At 42.6% G+C, this 6,000-nt stretch overlaps 1 protein-coding gene across 1 annotated transcript in view; it reads right to left on the reverse strand.

Moving 5' to 3' along the window:
- Window positions 1-5,484, reverse strand: part of mef2cb (myocyte enhancer factor 2cb) — a 72,884-nt gene extending 67,400 nt beyond the window's left edge. Inside the window, exon 1 of the mRNA XM_061766881.1 lies at window positions 4,878-5,484. The gene's annotated coding sequence lies outside the window, so the exon portion shown is untranslated. The remainder of the gene's footprint in view (window positions 1-4,877) is intronic.
- Window positions 5,485-6,000: the final 516 nt, after the last annotated feature.

Consider the following 6,000-nt stretch of genomic DNA (forward strand, 5'->3'; position numbering starts at 1 on the left):
TGTCAGCTCTCTCTCTCTGTCTCTCTCTCTTTCTCTGAGCGTTCTCCTACAAGGTTATGAGTTTTTCCACCAGGTCGAACTGCAGCCAGGTGAAAGCATCTCACAGAGATTCTAAAGAGAGCAAGTAAGCGAGAGAGAGAGAGGCTCCCACTCTGGCCAGTAAGGCTTGAAGTGAAGCGCTGGGGTGGACTTTCAAACAAAGTGCCCCCCTCATTCATTATACATGCTACTCCACTGAAAATCTCCTTCCGCAACACCATCTCTTCTCCTTTCTCTTCATCTTCCTGCTCCTCTCCATTCTTCCCGCCCCCACTCCTCCGGACAACGCATCCATAAAGTATGAATAAAATTAATGACATCATGAGCTGCACTTTGGAAAAAAGGCATGCATCACAGTCCTACAAGTGCCAGACCAAAAATAAGGGCGAGATAAGGCGTGGGCGTTGTAGTACTGTAAAGTTTCCCTTTCTCTTGGGCCATGCGAGTACCCTGTGCTGTGAAGTATTTCACAGGCTGGCCTCCAGTGTGGGAACGGCCCAGATGACAGTGGAAAGGAACGCTGGTTTGGTCTTTGGCAGGTGGAAGCCTCTTGTTTGGGACGAATCATGTTCATTCTCAGAAATGCCTCAACTAATACGATGTTAAGAGACGAAGCATTCGAATGTGACATGAAATAGCGCTTTAATATTGTGCATTGCAGTGGGAGGAGATTTACTGTTGAGTTTTTGGGGGGAGAATTTGTGAGACGGCGGCGGTAGAAAAGCTAAAACTTGAGTAATTTTTCCCTCTTGGATCCATGTGTCAACACAAGATCGACTAAAAATACTCGATAGCGGGAGCAGCGGCGGTGAAGATTGTGGCGGAGCGGAGGAGAGGCTTCAGATGGATGCGCGCTCGTGCACAGAGCCACCTCTATGTGTCTCGCCGAACTATATGCTACCCAATGACTCCGCTGTGTCGCAGATGTGACAATGATAAATTATAGTGACTGGAAAACATTTTTTTTTAACCGCTCTCTATATCTCTTTTCTTGTCTTTATTTTTTTTTCCATACTGGGTGTAGTCCTAATCTGGACCACATTAAGGAGAACATATGTTAAAAGTTGCCACAGGTGGGCCAGATTTGAGCGCGACACAATACAAGCTCATCATATCTAAACACGACAAACACACCTGTTGTAGTCCAAGACAGCATGTGGCCTTTCTCACAAGCTTTAAATTAAATGTTTAATTTCACAGGAAGGCAGCCAAATGGTTAAGGTCAGTGTTGAGGACGTTAAGTAGCGCGAGCTCAATTAAAAAAAACAACCACATTTAAACCTGGATACAGAGACTGTCCAATATTTAGAGAGAAATGTACAAACTTTGTTCTACTCTAAATGTTTCCTTTGTCTTATCATGCACAGTCCAACAGCTCCCTCCTCCTCTCCCTATCCAAATATTTCAAGGAGCCGGCCTCAAGCACGGTGAGAGGTGTTTCGGGTGTCTCTTTAGGTGGGCTAATGCTGACGATACCATTGTGTGGTCAGCGTGCGGCTGCCTGCGGACCACCCAGCAGGCTGCCGCCGCCGCCGCCGTCGTGACCGACAGGCCAGGCAGGAAACAGGAAACAGGAAGGAGGAGGCAGGACGTCCTGTTCAACTAGATTGCCGTGTTCATTACGACATCACTACCGCGTCATTTTAGGAAAAAAATAAAATAAAATTGCCGGTGTGATTAACTAAGAAATATGATTTGATTTCCATTTTTTAAGCCCTCAAACACCCTTTTTCAGGATGAGAAGAGAGACGACGACACATTTTCATTTTGAATATACACCAGAAAGAACCTCACACAAGTGAGACTAAAAAACAAAGGCATAAATATTCCTATGTTTAAACAGAGACAATATATATATATATATACACACACGCACACACACACACACACACAAAGAGAGGCAGCAAACACAAAGCACAAAGCAACCAAAAACAAAAATCAACTTAGAAAATATTCTTAAGTGTGTTTTACAATACAATTAAACATCAAAGGCTCATGTATTCCGCTGTGATCTTTAACACCCCAGTGAACAAGCCCCCCACCACCACACACTCAGACACACACACACAGAACGCTGCTGAGCATCAGTGCTAATTACCCTTCAGAGACACAATACTTGGCATAATTATGCAAAAATCAGGACATTTTCAAATATATGCATTCACCATAAACTACTCAAGACTGTTATTTATTGGATTTGTTGTTTTAAAGTTTTAAAAGAAGGTGCTGCCAGTATAAATATAGGCAAAAAGATGCATAAAAAGTGAAGTCAACTCTGAGTTCTCTAATTTCATTAGTGCAATAATAATTAAATTATGGGCACAAAAGCATAAAAGGCGGGCTGGCCTTGTGTAACAAACTACATAACAAGCCCTTGAGTTATTAAGAAACTTTTCCTCTGCTTCAAAACAGCCAGTGGCAAATTTGTATTTGTCGGTCAAAAGATCTTAAAAATGACCTTTGTTGTAACATGTTTAGCAAATTATTTTATTGGAGGTCTACCTGTTTTTCATGATTTGATTTACTTGACTGCTGAATCACCTTGTCCTTTTAGCCAAAGGGGAATGAACTCCAATTACTGTACTTTGATATCTCTCGCCACATCTTTGCCAACCTGCAGTCTGCAAACGAGCGTTCTACTGATGGTTAACTGAGCAAACTCTGCAAAACCTCTTCTAAAATATTTGAAACACCATTGGAGGAGGGGGAAAAAAATACTTTAAAGCGTAGCAAAGGGGGCTGCTGAATTATTTGCTTAAACATGAGCGCCTCTGATGTTTCTCTGAAGCTAAATGTTTTCATAGATCTGGTTTTCCATAAGGACAGAATCATGAAATGCCTTTTTTTTTCTTCAGGATTACATATGTGTGTGGTACACTTGGCATATTTTCTCCTGTGATATTTCCAAGAAAAGAGACAAGATGGATGAGACACATTTAGGGAGGCTAATCCCCAAATTAAAAAAAAAAAAAAAAAAAAAGTAGTACAAATATTACCACCTATGCTGCAGGCATTCCACACGCTGATCATGCATCACACGCACACACTGTGAGTCCTTCCTTTAAGTAAAGCCTCACTGAGCCCCTAGTGTACAGCAAAGTGCCCTGACAATCGGCTCAATGCCCCGGCCAATCACCAGGACACGTGACCCTCTAATCCCTCTCTGAGAGGGGTAAGTGTGTGTTGTCATTGTTGGTTTTGTGAATCAGCGCCCAAAATCCCACATGATTTGTCCGGAGGGAGAAGGGGCGAAACAAAAAGTAATCAGGACAGTGTTAGGGTATGCTTTTCGTCGATGCATGCGCGTCTGCGTGTGTGTGTGGGGTGGGGGGTGGGGTGGGGGGTGGAGTGTGGGGTGCTTGCACGGGGTCCCTGAGATTACAGTGCTTGGCTGACAGAGTCCTCAGTGTGTAATCGTGGGTCCACATGCGAGCACTCACCTTCCTCTGAGCGGATTAAGCCAACGCTAAGTCCCAAGAGAGCAACAGGCCAGACAGGACAACTTCATTGACCGTGGCCACAGGAGGAGGGGGCAATGGGACTAATATTTGGATTACACTAAAACCATTTTCACTGTAAAAGTAAAAAAAACACACAAAAAAAAAACAACTTTCACTAGCTCTAAATGTATCCTATTAAATTTGAATTGAATGTTTTAATCGCTCTAAGGGAACTTTTAGGCTGACATGCTGCAAAAAGAGTTAAAAAGCCATTTAAATTCATAATTTACATTTAATTGTTTTTTGTTATGCCACCATCTTAATGTCTTTAACTACATAAACAGCATTTAAAATTAAGTGATTGAAATTCAGGGTGGATTTGCTGTTTAAAATGAATTGTGTGTGTTGTAATATCAGTGAGTGTACATGCAATAAAGACTGCTTTGGGGGTTTTGGGGACACTGATCGTCAATTAATTTTCAATAGGTATGACGTAGACTGTTATCGTTTGAAAAAAAAATTATACATACAATTTTATTTCCAAGGTGGCAGCCAGTCAAAGTTGACTTTAGAATTTTGAATTAAGGTAACATTATTAATACTCAGCCTGCAACAAGTTGAAGTGAACATATGAGACTAAACACTATACTTCAAATAAATTATGCCAAATACATACTTTACAAGTAGAAAAAAGACATTTTATAAAGCCTGAGAGGGCCAACACTGAAATACTAGTTTACGTTTCTGCCATTACTTTTGGTCCGCGTGACATCTCCTCAATTATTATGTATTCATAATTGCTTACAATATCTGACTTTAAACTCAGGATCAAGACTTTTAATTGAATGTGAAATTATATAAAGTGATGATTGGGGGGAAAAATAAAAAATAAAAAAATAATTACAAATAATAATCACTGCCCCGATGTGTTTAAAGTCGTCTCCAATTTATCCACAAAGATTGATTGCACTGTGTTTGTCCTTATTTTATTGATAGGATAAAATTCCAATTTTAAAAGGTGATTCAACTTCAAAAGAAATTTCTGGAGTGTCCGTTTATATTACTCCTTCATAAAGCCAAGCAAACTGTTAAATCATACTAATCCGAGTTGAGCACAATAAACCTATTTTTTGTGTGTGTGCGCGCGTCAAATAAAGTATGTTTAGTGGGCTATAAACGTTGAGGTGTGCGCCTGCATGCGGACGCGATGAGCCTCACTCCAAACCCACCATCAACAGCGATTTAACGAGCTGATTCTCACCGCAACTGGAACTTTGTTGAGAGGTGCGCGCGTCACAAGTGTATAAAATTAAGCAAAAAAATAAAAAGAATCATAATTCATAAAATACAAATAAAACTACTGTCAAAGCCGACGTGCACGCGCTCGCTGCTACTTACTTTAAGAAGCCAGAAAACGCATCCGTCTGTTGCGAACGTGGAGGAAGGTTACGAGCAGCGAGGAGCAGGTCCGCCGGTGGGTCGGGGTCGGGCTCCGGGTCCGGACGGGACAGCGCAGCACTGACTGGACGGGAGACAGTCGCTCGAGCGCGCACTTAAAATCCAGGAGCGCAACTTAGCAGAGGACGCCGCTGGGAGGGGAAAAAAGTCATCTACAGTACACGCTGGGAGTCTCCACAATGTCATGGAGAACTACGAGCGCTCGCTCTCTCTCTCTCTCGCTCTCTCTCTCTCTCTCTCTCTCTCTCACTCTCTCTCCTGTTCTCTCTCTTTCTCCCTCTGTAATCGCTCAGTGAGCGTGTGCGCAGGCAGCAGAGGTGTCCGTCGGTACCGCGCGGCCGGGTGCAGACCCAGTGGCTCGGTGTCGGTGTCGGTGCCGGTGGGTGGCGAAGGTGGTGCTGGTGTAGGGTCGAACGTCTGCTCTTGTCTGGGAAGCTTGACGGTCTTGCTGCTGCTTCTTCTTCTTCTTCCCACTAATCGTGACAGAGTCTTTCCATAAAACCTCCCGTCTTCTATTTCCTCTTAGCGCATGGCTTCTTCTTCTTCTTTTTTGAATAGTATTTTTTTTATTTTTTTCGTCCTGAGAAAAGGGGACGGGCTCTCATTTCCCCCTAACTGGACTTTAATGAAAGAGGCACGTCTGCTCTAATGGTTTGTCAGAGCGCCAGCCCCTCTAAGTGGACCAGTACTGCCCCAACCTTTATTGAGCCGAGGCACATAGTTGACATTAGCAAAAATCTCAAGCGAAAACCAACATACAAAAACGTGACAAAAAGACGATTCACTATGAATTCATTGCCATCTAGTTGAAGAGCATTTACAATAATTGTTGACTGTAACTTTATGTCACAGGCATGGATAAATGAACAAAGATACATTATTTGTAATAATGTTCAAACTAATTAAGTGACATTGGACAATTTCCCGCACCGTACCTGATGAGCTCTCACGGCACTGGTTGGGAAACACTGGAGTGGATGCACAATGAAATGCTCAGAAAGGACCAGAGCAGTGTTTCCAAAACTTGATTCAACCAAGGCACTTATTTTACATGAGAAATATC

Source organism: Phyllopteryx taeniolatus, chromosome 3, assembly GCF_024500385.1.
Source record: "Phyllopteryx taeniolatus isolate TA_2022b chromosome 3, UOR_Ptae_1.2, whole genome shotgun sequence".
NCBI classification, from domain to species: Eukaryota; Metazoa; Chordata; class Actinopteri; order Syngnathiformes; family Syngnathidae; genus Phyllopteryx; species Phyllopteryx taeniolatus.